The sequence below is a fragment of the Heterodontus francisci genome, chromosome 1 (assembly GCF_036365525.1).
Source record: "Heterodontus francisci isolate sHetFra1 chromosome 1, sHetFra1.hap1, whole genome shotgun sequence".
NCBI classification, from domain to species: Eukaryota; Metazoa; Chordata; class Chondrichthyes; order Heterodontiformes; family Heterodontidae; genus Heterodontus; species Heterodontus francisci.
Genome location: NC_090371.1, coordinates 6,382,755 through 6,395,890, shown reverse-complemented (window position 1 = coordinate 6,395,890; position 13,136 = coordinate 6,382,755). Strand labels below are relative to the sequence as shown.

General features: G+C 47.2%; 1 protein-coding gene across 5 annotated transcripts in view; it reads left to right on the top strand.

Annotated features, from left to right (window-relative positions):
• The window catches only part of LOC137367113 (disintegrin and metalloproteinase domain-containing protein 12-like), a 544,479-nt gene that overhangs the window by 23,430 nt on the left and 507,913 nt on the right, over positions 1–13,136 (top strand). The window lies entirely within an intron of this gene.

The window sequence follows — 13,136 nt, the reverse complement described above, 5'->3', positions numbered from 1 at the left end:
AGTGACGAAATGTGTAGATGAGGGTAAAGCAGTTGATGTAGTACACATGGATTTCAGTAAGACTTTTGATAAGGTCCCACATGGGAGATTGGTTCAGAAAGTAAGAGCCCATGGGATCCAGGGCAATTTGACAAATTGGATCCAAAATTGGCTTAGTGGCAGGAGGCAAAGGGTAATGGTCAAGGGCTGTATTTGCGATTGGAAGCCTGTGACCAGTAGTGTACCACAGGGATCGGTGCTGGGACACTTGCTATTTGTAGTGTACATTAATGATTTAGACGTGAATGTAGGAGGTATGATCAGTAAGTTCGCAGATGACGTGAAAATTGGTGGTGTTGTAAATAGTGAGGAGGAAATCTTTAGATTGCAGGGAGATATAGATGGGCTGGTAAGATGGGCGGAGCAGTGGCAAATGGAATTTAATCCTGAAAAGTGTGAGGTAATGCATTTTGGGAGCACTAACAAGGCAAGGGAATACACAATGGATGGTAGGACCCTAGGAAGTACAGAAAGTCAAAAGGACCTTGGTGTACTTGTCCGTAGATCACTGAAGGCAGCAGCACAGGTAGATAAGGTGGTTAGGAAGGCATATGGGATACTTGCCTTTATTAGCCGAGGCATAGAATATAAGAGCAGGGAGGTTATGCTGGAGCTGTATAAAACGTTAGTTAGACCACAGCTGGAGTACAGTGTACAGTCCTGGTCACCACACTATAGGAAGGATGTGATTGCACTGGAGAGGGTGCAGAGGAGATTCACCAGGATGTTTCCTGGGCTGGAGCATTTCAGCTATGAAGAGAGACTGAAAAGGCTAGGGTTGTTTTCCTTAGAGCAGAGAAGGCTGAGGGGGGACCTGATTGAGGTGTACAAAATTATGAGGGGCATTGATAGATTAGATAGGAAGAAACTTTTTCCCTTAGCGGAGGGGTCAAGAACCAGGGGGCATAGATTTAGGGTAAAGGGCAGGAGGCTTCGGCGTGATTTGAGGAAGCATTTTTTCACCCAGAGGGTGGTTGGAATCTGGAACGCACTGCCTGAAGAGGTAGTGAAGGCAGGAACCCTCACAACATTTAAGAGGTACTTAGATGAGCACTTGAAACGCCATAGCATACAAGGCTATGGGCCAAGTGCAGGAATATGAGATTAGAATAGTTGGGTGCTGTATGGCCGGCACAGACACGATGGGCCGAAGGGCCTGTTTCTGTGCTGTATAACTCTATGACTATGACTTATGACTAGAATATACAAGGGGGAAGAAGTCATGCTTCAGCTATACAGGTGAAAACAAAAAGTGCTGGAAATACTCAGCAGGTCTGGCCGATAAGTGAAGTAATCAGTTCGGCCATGAACTTATTAAATGGCGGAGCAGGCTCGAAGGGCCGAGTGGCCTACTCCTGCTCCTAATTCGTATGTTTGTATGTTCCTCCGTGGAGAGAGAAGCAAAGTTAATGTTTCAGGTCAGTGACCTTTTATTAGACTGATGAAAGGTCACTGACCTGAAACGTTAACTCTGCTTCTCTCTCCACAGACGCTGCCTGACCTGTTGAGTATTTCCAGCATTTTTTGTTTTTATTTCAGATTTCCAGCCTCTGCAGTCTTTTGCTTTTATTTCAGCGATACAAACCCTGGTTAGAACACACCTGCAGTACTGTGAACAGTTCTGAGCACCAGACTTTAGGAAGGATGTATTGGTCTTGGATGGAGTGCAGCGTAGATTTACCAGAATTAGACCTGGAATCCAAGAGACAAATTGAAAGGGAGAGCAGTCAACCAGACTTATATTCCCTGGAATTTAGAAGGTGAAGATGTGATTTGATAAAGTTTTCAATATGGTAAGGGGAACTGATAGGGAGAAACTATTTCTGCTGACTGGGGAGGCTAGGGAACATAGCCTAAAAATTGGAACTAGGTCCTCCAAGAGAGTGGTTAGGAAAGACTTCGACAAATAAAGGAAAGTAGAAGTTTGGAACTCCATTCTGTGAAGGCCTTAAAGAGGGATCAGCAGAGATTTACTGGAATGGTTCCATTACATGGATAGATTGGAGAAATTCAGGTTCTTTTCCTTTGACAAGAGAAGGTTGTGAGCAGATTTGATAAACGTGTTGAAAACTATGATAGGTCTAGACAAGTAAATAGAGAGAAACTTCTCTTTGGAGAGAGGTTCAGGCTGTGAGTGGGATGGTCAGAGTGAGCGGGCTGGTGAACGGTCAGAGTGGGCAAAGCTGTGAGTGGAGTGGTCAGAGAGGGCGGGGCTGTGAACGGTCAGGGAGGGCGGGGCTGTGAACGGTCAGGGAGGGCGGGGCTGTGATTGGTCAGAGAGGGCGGGGCTGTGAACGGTCAGGGAGGGCGGGGCTGTGATTGGTCAGAGAGGGCGGGGCTGTGAACGGTCAGGGAGGGCGGGGCTGTGATTGGTCAGAGAGGGCGGGGCTGTGAACGGTCAGAGAGGGCGGGGCTGTGAACGGTCAGGGAGGGCGGGGCTGTGATTGGTCAGAGAGGGCGGGGCTGTGAACGGTCAGAGAGGGCGGGGCTGTGAACGGTCAGAGAGGGCGGGGCTGTGAACGGTCAGGGAGGGCGGGGCTGTGATTGGTCAGAGAGGGCGGGGCTGTGAACGGTCAGGGAGGGCGGGGCTGTGATTGGTCAGAGAGGGCGGGGCTGTGAACGGTCAGAGAGGGCGGGGCTGTGAACGGTCAGGGAGGGCGGGGCTGTGATTGGTCAGAGAGGGCGGGGCTGTGAACGGTCAGAGAGGGCGGGGCTGTGAACGGTCAGAGAGGGCGGGGCTGTGAACGGTCAGGGAGGGCGGGGCTGTGAACGGTCAGAGAGGGCGGGGCTGTGAACGGTCAGGGAGGGCGGGGCTGTGATTGGTCAGAGAGGGCGGGGCTGTGAACGGTCAGAGAGGGCGGGGCTGTGAACGGTCAGGGAGGGCGGGGCTGTGATTGGTCAGAGAGGGTGGGGCTGTGAACGGTCAGAGAGGGCAGGGCTGTGAGTGGAGTGGTCAGAGAGGGCGGGGCTGTGAACAGTCAGAAAGGGCGAAGCTGTGAATGGTCAGAGACGGCGAAGCTGTGAGTGGAGTGGTCAGAGAGGGCGGGGCTGAGAACAGTCAGAAAGGGCGAAGCTGTGAATGGTCAGAGAGGGCGGCGCTGTGAACGGTCAGAGAGGGCGGGGCTGTGAGTGGAGTGGTCAGAGAGGGCGGTGCTGTGAATGGTCAGAGAGGGCGGGGCTGTGAGTGGAGTGGTCAGAGAGGGCGGTGCTGTGAACGGTCAGAGAAGGCGGGGCTGTGAGTGGAGTGGTCAGAGAGGGCGGGGCTGTGAACAGTCAGAAAGGGCGAAGCTGTGAATGGTCAGAGAGAGCGGCGCTGTGATTGGTCAGAGAGGGCAGCGCTGTGAACGGTCAGAGAGGGCGGGGCTGTGAGTGGAGTGGTCAGAGAGGGCGGGGCTGTGAACAGTCAGAAAGGGCGAAGCTGTGAATGGTCAGAGAGGGCGGGGCTGTGATTGGTCACAGATTGCGGGAATGGTCAGAGAGGGCAGGACTTTGAACGGTCAGAGTGGCCGAAGCGGTCAGTGGAGTGGTCAGAGCGGGTGGGGCTGTGAACAGTCAGAGAGGGCGGGGCTGTGAATGGTCAGAGAGGGCGAAGCTGTGAACGGTCAGAGAGGGCGGGGCTGTGAACGGTCAGAGAGGGCGGGGCTGTGATTGGTCAGAGAGGGCGGGGCTGTGAACGGTCAGAGAGGGACAGTTTGATTGTGTGTGTCCTTGAGAGCAAAAACAAGCATGTAGTGCAGGATTTTCCTGCAGGCTTCACGACCCCATTGTAGGCCTCAATTAGGGGTCAAAATCTCATACTGTGGGGAACAGTGAAACAGTGAAACCTGTGATTTTTACTAAATTGGCCAACTAATGGCCAGGGGGCTGGCTTGTCATCCAATGAAGGATGATGGATGGACTGTCAAAGCTGCAGGACTGATAGGAGGCTCTTCAGACATTTCTTGATGTAATGTGGAGTGAAGTGAATTGGCTGAAGACTGGCATCTGTAATGCTGTGGACCTCAGCAAGAGGCCGAGATCGATCATCCACTCGAAGATGGTTGCAAATGCTTCAGCTTATTTTCTGCTCTGACCTGTTGGGTCCCCCATTATGGAGGATGGGGATATTTGTGGATCCTCTTCCTCCTGTTAGTTATTTAATTTTCCACCACCATTCACAACTGAATGTGACAGGACTGCTTTGATCTGATCCATTGTGGGATCGATTAGCCCTGTCTATTGCATGCTGCTTCCACTGTTCAACATGCACATAACTTCACCAGGTTGACACCTCATTTTGAGGTATGCCTGGTGCTGCTCCTGGCATGCCCTCCTGCACTCTTCATTGAACCAGGGTTGATCCCCCAGCTTGGTGGTAATGGTCGAGTGGGGGATATGCCGGGGCCATGAGGTTACAGATTGTGGTTGAGTATAGTTTAATTATGTGGACAGATTGGAGTAGCTGAGTTTGTTCTCCTTGGAGAAGATTTGATAGAGATGTTCAAAATCATGAGGGGTCTGCAACGGGATGCTGGCGAGGAGTACATTGGAATAGTCAAACCAAGAGGTACCCAAAGGTATGGACGAGGGTTTCAGCAGTAGATGAGCTGATGCAGGGGAAAAGACAGGTGATGCAATGGAGGTGGAGCTTGCCTGTCGTGGTGAAGGTGGAGATGTGGTTGGGAGCTCATCTCGGGGTCATGTATGACACTAAGGTTACAAACAGTCCAGTTCATAAGAACATAAGAAATAGGAGCGGGAGTAAACCATACGGCCCCTTGATTCTACTCCACCATTCAATATGATCATGGCTGATCTTCATTCTTAACTCCACTTTCCCACTCGCTCCCAATATTCTTTGATTCCCTAAGAGACCAAAAATCTATCAATCTTAGTCTTAAATGTATTCAATGATGGAACATCCACAACCCTCTGGGGTAAAGAATGAAGAAATTTCACCTCAGCTCAATCCTAAATGATCACCCCAGTATCCTGAGACTGTGCCCCAAGCTCCAGTCGGTGGCCGTGGAGAGGGAACAGAGTTTCTGGTGGCAATCGAAGACAATGGGTTTGGTCTTCCTAACACTTAGTTGGAGCTTTCTGCTCATCCAATACTGGATGTCAAACAAGCAATGTGGCAATTTAGAGACAGTGGATTGTTTCAGAGAGATAGTGGTAAGATAGAGCTGTCATCAGTGTAAATGTGGAAACAGACGTGTTTTCAGATTATGTCACTGAGAGGGGGGGGGGGCTCGTCAAGGGTAGATCCTCGGGACACCAGAGATAGCAGGGTGGAAGCTGGAAGAGAAGTCATTGCTGCAACTGGATAGATAAAAATCGAACCAGGTAAAGGGCAGTCCCAGATGAAAACAGAAAATGCTCAGCAGGTCTGGCAACAAGTGTGAAGAGAGAAACAGAGTTAATGTTTCAGGTCGATCACCTTTCATCAAACTGGAAAAGGTTAGAGATGTAAAAGATTTAAAGCAAGTACAGAGGCAGGAAAACGGTGGAGCAGAGGAAAATTAAATATTGGGAAGACTGAAGCCATTGTTTTCGGTTCCTGCTCCAAACTCTGTTCCCTAGATACTGATTCCACTCCTATTCCTGGCAACAGTTTGAGATTAAGCCAGTCATTTTGCAACTTCAGCTCCCCAAGATGAGCTTTATGCTTCATATTCGTGCCATCACTAAGACCGCCTATTTCCACCTCTGTAACATCACCCACCTTCATCCTGTTTCAGCTCATCTGCTGCTGAAACCCTCATTCATGTCTTCATTACCTCTAGACTTGACTATTCCGACACATGCCTGGCTGATCTCTCACAGGCAGAGAGAGTTCAGGATAGTTAATAGATGGCCATTTGGACGAATAGGCGGAGTCAGGAACTGTAAGAGTCTTTAAGGTGTGTGTCACTCTCAAACCGGTACTCAGCGTTAGAGACTGCAGGGAGTGACAACACCTTGAAGGAGTGCAGGCAAGACCATGGCTCCAATTGGCAAGGGACTTGTATTATAATAAACGGACTTAGATGAGGGGAGCGATGGCATGGTAGGCTGACACAAAGATAGGTAGGAATGTATATTGTGAAGAGGACATAAGGAGGTTGCAGACCGATATAGATAGGTTACGTGTGTGGGCAAAAATTTGGCAGGTGGAGTATAATGTGGGAAAATGTGAAGTTGTTCACTTTGGCAAGAAGAATAAAAAAGCAGAGTATTACTTAAATGGAGAACGATTGCAGAATTCCGGGGTTAAGAAAGATCTAGGTGTTCTGGTGCATGAAACACAAAAAATTAGTATGCAGGTACAGCATGTAATAAAGATGGCGAATGGAATGCTATCATTTATTATGAGAGGAATTGAAAATAAAAGTAAGGATGTTATGCTTCAGTTATACGGGGCATTGTTGAGACCACATCTCGAATACTGTGTGTAGTTTTGGTCTCCTTATTTAAGGAAGGATGTGAATGCGTTGGAGGCGGTTCACAGGAGGTTTACTAGATTGATACCTGGAATGAGCGGGTTGTCTTATGAGGAAAGGTTGGACGGACTGGGCTTGTTTTCCCTGGAGATTAGGAGAGTGAGGGGCGACTTGATTGAAGTTTATAAGATCCTGAACGGTCTTGACAAGGTGGATGTGGTAAGGATGTTTCCTCTTGTGGGTGAGTCCAGAACTAGGGGACACTGTTTTAAAATTAGGGAGTCGCCCTTTTAGGACGGAGATGAGGAGAAATTTCTTCTCTCAGAGGGTGGTGCGACTTTGGAACTCTCTGCCTCAGAAGGTGATGGAGGCGGGGTCATTGAATATTTTTAAGGCGGAGGTAAATAGATTCTTGTTAGGTAAGGGAATCAAAGATTATCGGGGGTAGATGGGAGAGTGGAATTGGAGACACAAACGGATCAGCCATGATCTTATTGAATGGTGGAGCAGGCTAGAGGGGCCGAATGGCCTACTTCTTCTCCTAGTTCTTATGTTCGTATATGAGGGAACTGAAATAAAAGCAGTAAGTTTTGGAAATACTCAGCAGGTCTGCCAGTGGAGAGAGAAGCAGAGTTAACGTTTCAGGTCAGTGACCTTTCATCAAAATAGAGTACGTGATAGAATGTAACGGGAAGTGGGAAAATTTAAATATATGTTGTGACCTGTGGAGAAGCGGGACTGAATTAACAGTGCACTCCTCCCACCTCGGTTGTAACAATAGACTGAGTAATTGCAAGCCAGTTAAATTAATCTCAGTGGTGGCAAATTCTGTGATAAAATTCTGAGGGATTAATTGTCATTTAGAAAGGTATTGATTAATCAAGGATCATCAGCTTGGATTTTCTGAGGGAAGGTTATATTTGACCAAAACAAGAAATGCTGGATTCACTCAGCAGGTCTGGCAGCATCTGTGGAAAGAGAAGCAGAGTTAACGTTTCGGGTCAGTGACCCTTCTTCGGAACTGATATTTCTAATATTTGTCAGAGGAGACCACTACATTGGGGAGACCAAGCGCAGACTGGGTGACCGCTTTGCGGAACATCTCCGCTCAGTCCGCAAGCAGGACCCTGAGCTTCCGGTTGCTTGCCATTTCAACACTCCCCCCTGCTCTCATGCTCACATCTCTGTCCTGGGATTGCTGCAGTGTTCCAGTGAACATCAACGCAAGCTCGAGGAACAGCATCTCATCTACCGATTAGGCACACTACAGCCTGCCGGACTGAACATTGAGTTCAATAATTTCAGAGCATGACAGCCCCCCACTTTACTTTCATTTTTAGTCATTTTTAGTTATTTTTTCTTCCTTTTTTTTTACATTCCTTTTTACATTTTTTACAATCTTTTTTTGCATTTATTTCATTTCATCTTAGTTTGTTCAGTTTGCTTACCCACTGTTTTTTTCAGGTTGTTTTTCTTCAGGTTTGCACTTGCTGATGTTCTATATTCAGTATATTCACACCTAATCTGTACTAATGCTTTGTCTTTCAACACAGCATTAACATATTGTTTGCCTTTGCTCCGTGACCTTTTGGTCAGCTATGTGGCCTGGTCCAATCTGCACCTTCCCCTTTGTTATCTCTTGCCCAACCCCCACCTCACTTGTTTATAATCTGTGACTTTTCTAATATTTGTCAGTTCCGAAGAAGGGTCACTGACCCGAAACGTTAACTCTGCTTCTCTTTCCACAGATGCTGCCAGACCTGCTGAGTGATTCCAGCATTTCTTGTTTTTGTTTCAGATTTCCAGCATCCGCAGTATTTTGCTTATATTTGACCAACTTGATTGACTCTTTCTTACCTCCTCAAAAAATTCAATGAGCGTAGCGTGTTTGATGTCGTCTACATGGATTTTAGAAAGGCTTTTGATGTGGTCCCACATGGCAGACTGGTCAGAAAAGTAAGATCCCATTGTATCTAAGGGAAAGCAGCAGGTTTGATCCAAAATTGTCTCAGTGGCAGGAAGCAAGACCATTTCCGGTGAGGTCCCTTGCTTTTTGTGGTACATATCAATCATTTAGACTTAAATGTAGTGGGCTTGAATGTTTGCAGATGATAATGAAAATTATCCATGTTGTTGATAGTGAGAAGAAAGCTGTAGACAGCAGGAAGATATCAATGGACTAATTAGGTGGGTGGAACAGTGGCAAATGGAATTCAATTAGTAGAAATGTGAGGCAATGCATTTGGGGAAGGCTAACAAGGCAAGGGAATGCACAATAAATGTTAAGCCTAGAGGAACAGAGGGTCCTTGGTGTTCATGTCTGATGATAGCCAGACAAGTAGATAAGGTGGTTAAGAAGGCATACAGGATACTTATTAGCTGAGGCATAGATTATAAGAGCAGGGAGCTTATGCTAGAATCATAAAAAACACATTAGGCCACGTCTACAGTACTGTGTACAGTTTGGTCAACGCAATACAGGAAGGTTATGACCACACTAGAGGGTACAGTGGAGATTTATGAGGATGCTGTCAGTACTGGAAATTTTAACTATGAAGGAAGATTAGATAAGCTGGGTTGTTTTATTTGAAACAGAGGAGTCTGAGGGGATATTTAATTGAGGTGCATAAAATTATGAGGGGCCTAATTAGAATGGATAGGAAGGACCTATTTCTGTCAATAGAGGGGTCAATAACCAGGAGGCATGGATTTCAAGTAATTGGTAGAAGGATTAGAGGGAAGTTGATTATTTTACCCAGAGTGTTTTGCATATGACAAGGATTTGAATTTGCACTTGAAGTTCGACAACCTATCCAGCTGCAGACCGAGAGCTGCAAAGTAGGATGAGGCTGGATCCCTCTTTTTCAGCCAGCAGAGAGACAATGGGCCAAGTGGCTCCCTCCCTGTGCTGTCAAGATCAGTCATTCCATGATTCTAAATTTTAGATGTTCTTAAAGCAAGAAAAACAGCAATTGGAGGAAACATCTGTCCTTGTGTTTTAGTGGAATTGGGAGCAGTCTCGAAAGGAGATGGCTGAGAGGTGACATGAGAAAACAATATAAAAAAGGTAAATCTGGAAGACTACTTCAAGTTAACCTGTTGTCAGTGGGACAGGGGAACTGAAACCAGTTTAGGAGTGATGAGAACACAAAAAGGTCATTCAGCCCCTCGAGTCTGTTCTCCATTCAATCAGATCACAGTTGATCTGTATTTTAGTTCCATTACCCTGCCTTGGCTCCATATCCTTATGTCCAGCAAAAATCTAGTGATCACAAAGCCATTGATGGCAAAAAGATCTTCACACACAAGTGGTAATTTTGAGCAAAAGCTCCACAAGAAATTGCTTAACATCTCCATAAACACATGTGATGCACCTCTATGTAAATGTAACCAATTCACACCCTCTCTCTTAATACAATGCAATGTCCTGTTTCCTCAGAATCTGGCTTAACCTGTTTTTAAAGGACTCCTTCTCCCGATTTCAGCACAGTGATGAAACTAGACTTATTTTACTGACTCTTGCTCTAACACTTGGCCAGGATCTCAAATTTAAAATTTCTTGCATCCCTTCATTCTACAATTTAGAGGATTCTCAAACCCAGGCTTCACATCACATCCTGATTTACTTCACTGTACAAGGTGTTAGTATCTTGGCCGAGCTCTTCCAAACAAAATTTTTTTTAAAAATTCATTCATGGGATGTGGGCCTCGCTGGCCAGGCCAGCATTTATTGCCCATCCCTAATTGCCCTTGAGAAGGTGGTGGTGAGCTGCCTTCTTGAACCGCTGCAGTCCATTTGGGGTAGGTACACCCACAGTGCTGTTAGGAAGGGAGTTCCAGGATTTTGACCCAGCGACAGTGAAGGAACGGCAATATAGTTCCAAGTCAGGATGGTGTGTAACTTGGAGGGGAACTTGCAGGTGGTGGTGTTCCCATGTATTTGCTGCCCTAGTCCTTCTAGTTGGTAGAGGTCGCGGGTTTGGAAGGTGCTGTCTAAGGAGCCTTGGTGCATTGCTGCAGTGCATCTTGTAGATGGTACACACTGCTGCCACTATGCGTCGGTGGTGGAGGGAGTGAATGTTTGTGGATGGTGTGCCAATCAAGCGGGCTGCTTTGTCCTGGATGGTGTCGAGCTTCTTGAGTGTTGTTGGAGCTGCATCCATCCAGGCAAGTGGACAGTATTCCATCACACTCCTGACTTGTGCCTTGTAGATGGTGGACAGGCTTTGGGGAGTCAGGAGGTGAGTTACTCACCGCAGGATTGCTAACCTCTGACCTGCTCTGGAGCCACGGTATTTATATGGCTACTCCAGTTCAGTTTCTGGTCAATGGTAGCCCCTAGGATGTTGATAGTGGGGGATTCAGCGATGGTAATGCTGTTGAATGTCAAGGGGAGATGGTTAGATTCTCTCTTGTTGGAGATGGTCATTGCCTGGCACTTGTGTGGTGCGAATGTTACTTGCCACTTATCAGCCCAAGCCTGGATATTGTCCAGGTCTTGCTGCATTTCTACACGGACTGCTTCAGTATCTGAGGAGTCACGAATGGTGCTGAACATTGTGCAATCATCAGCGAACATCCCCACTTCTGACCTTATGATTGAAGGAAGGTCATTGATGAAGCAGCTGAAGATGGTTGGGCCTAGGACACTACCCTGAGGAACTCCTGCAGTGATGTTCTGGAGCTCAGATGATTGACCTCCAACAACCACAACCATCTTCCTTTGCACTAGGTATGACTCCAGCCAGCGGAAGGTTTTCCCCGATTCCCATTGACTTCAGTTTTGCTAGGGCTGCTTGATGCCACACTCGGTCAAATGCTGCCTTGATGTCAAGGGTAGTCACTCTCACCTCACCTCTTGTGTTCAGCTCTTTAGTCCATGTTTGAACCAAGGCTGTAATGAGGTCAGGAGCTGAGTGGCCCTGGTGGAACCCAAACTGAGCGTCACTGAGCAGGTTATTGCTAAGCAAGTGCCGCTTGATGGCACTGTTGATGACACCTTCCATCACTTTACTGATGATTGAGAGTAGACTGATGGGGCGGTAATTGGCCAGGTTGGACTTGTCCTGCTTTTTGTGTACAGGACATACCTGGGCAATTTTCCACATTGCAGGGTAGATGCCAGTGTTGTAGCTGTACTGGAACAGCTTGGCTAGAGGTGCGGCAAGTTCTGGAGCACAGGTCTTCAGTACTATTGTCGGAATATTGTCAGGGCCCATAGCTTTTGCAGTATCCAGTGCCCTCAGACGTTTCTTGATATTACGCGGAGTGAATCGAATTGGCTGAAGTCTGGCATCTGTGATGCTGGCGACTTCAGGAGGAGGCTAAGATGGATCATCAACTCGGCACTTCTGGCTGAAGATTGTTGCAAATGCTTCAGCCTTATCTTTTGTACTGATGTGCTGGGCTCCCCCATCATTGAGGATGGGGATATTTGTGGAGCCACCTCCTCCAGTTAGTTGTTTAATTGTCCACCACCATTCACGGCTGGATGTGGCAGGACTGCAGAGCTTAGATCTGATCCGTTGGTTATGGGATCGCTTAGCTCTGCCTATCGTATGCTGCTTATGCAGTTTGGCACGCAAGTAGTCCTGTGTTGTAGCTTCATCAGGTTGACACCTCATTTTGACGTTTGCCTGGTGCTGCTCCTGGCATGCTCTCCTGCACTCTTCATTGAACCAAGGTTGGTCTCCTTGCTTGATGGTAATGGTAGAGTGGGGGATATGCTGGGCCATGAGGTTACAGATTGTGGTTGAGTACAATTCTGCTGCTGCTGATGGCCCACAGCACCTCATGGATGCCCAGTTTTGCATTGCTAGATCTGTTCAAAACATATCCCATTGAGCACGGTGATAGTGCCACACAACACGATGGAGGGTATCCACAATGCGAAGGCGGGACTTTGTCTCCACAAGGACTGTGCGGTGGTCACTCCTGCCAATACTGTCATGGACAGAAGTATCTGCAGCAGGCAGATTGGTGAGGACGAGGTCAAGTATGTTTTTCCCTCGTGTTGGTACCCCCACCACCTGCCGAAGACCCAGTCTAGCAGCTATGTCCTTTAGGACGCGGCCAGCTCGGTCAGTAGTAGTCGTGGGATTATGGGAGTATGAGTCCTTTAATTTAGTAATTAGTGATAGCCTTGATCCTTCTTAACACATCCATCAACCCATCCTGACCAAACATCTCAATTGCTCCTTACTGTATCCCACAATCCCTCTTCTCTCCGAAAACAACAGATTTTTGATTGAAATAATAACAGAAAGTGCCGGAAATACTCAGCAGGTCTGGCAGCATCTGTGGAGAGCTAACCTTCAGGTCAGTGACCCTTCATCACAACTGGCAAAGGTTAGAAATGTAATGGGCTTTGAGCAAGTAAAAGGGGGGAGTAGGGGGAATGTGAGTGAGGCAGGTAAGGGGATCGAGAAGGCAGAAGTGGAGGAGCCTCAGCCCTTGCAATTGTCCAACTTGTTCTAATCATACTGTGCTTTTCAGAGTGCTTTTTAAAGACTTCCTTAATAATAGATTCCAGCATTTTCCCAATGACTGTTGTTAGGCTTGTCGTTCAGTTTTCTCTCTCCCTCCTTTCTTGAAAAGCAGTGTATCATTTACCAACTTCCAATCTGATGGGACCATTTCTGAATCTAAGGAATTTTGCAAAATCATAGCTGGTGCATCCAACTATCTCTGCAGCTA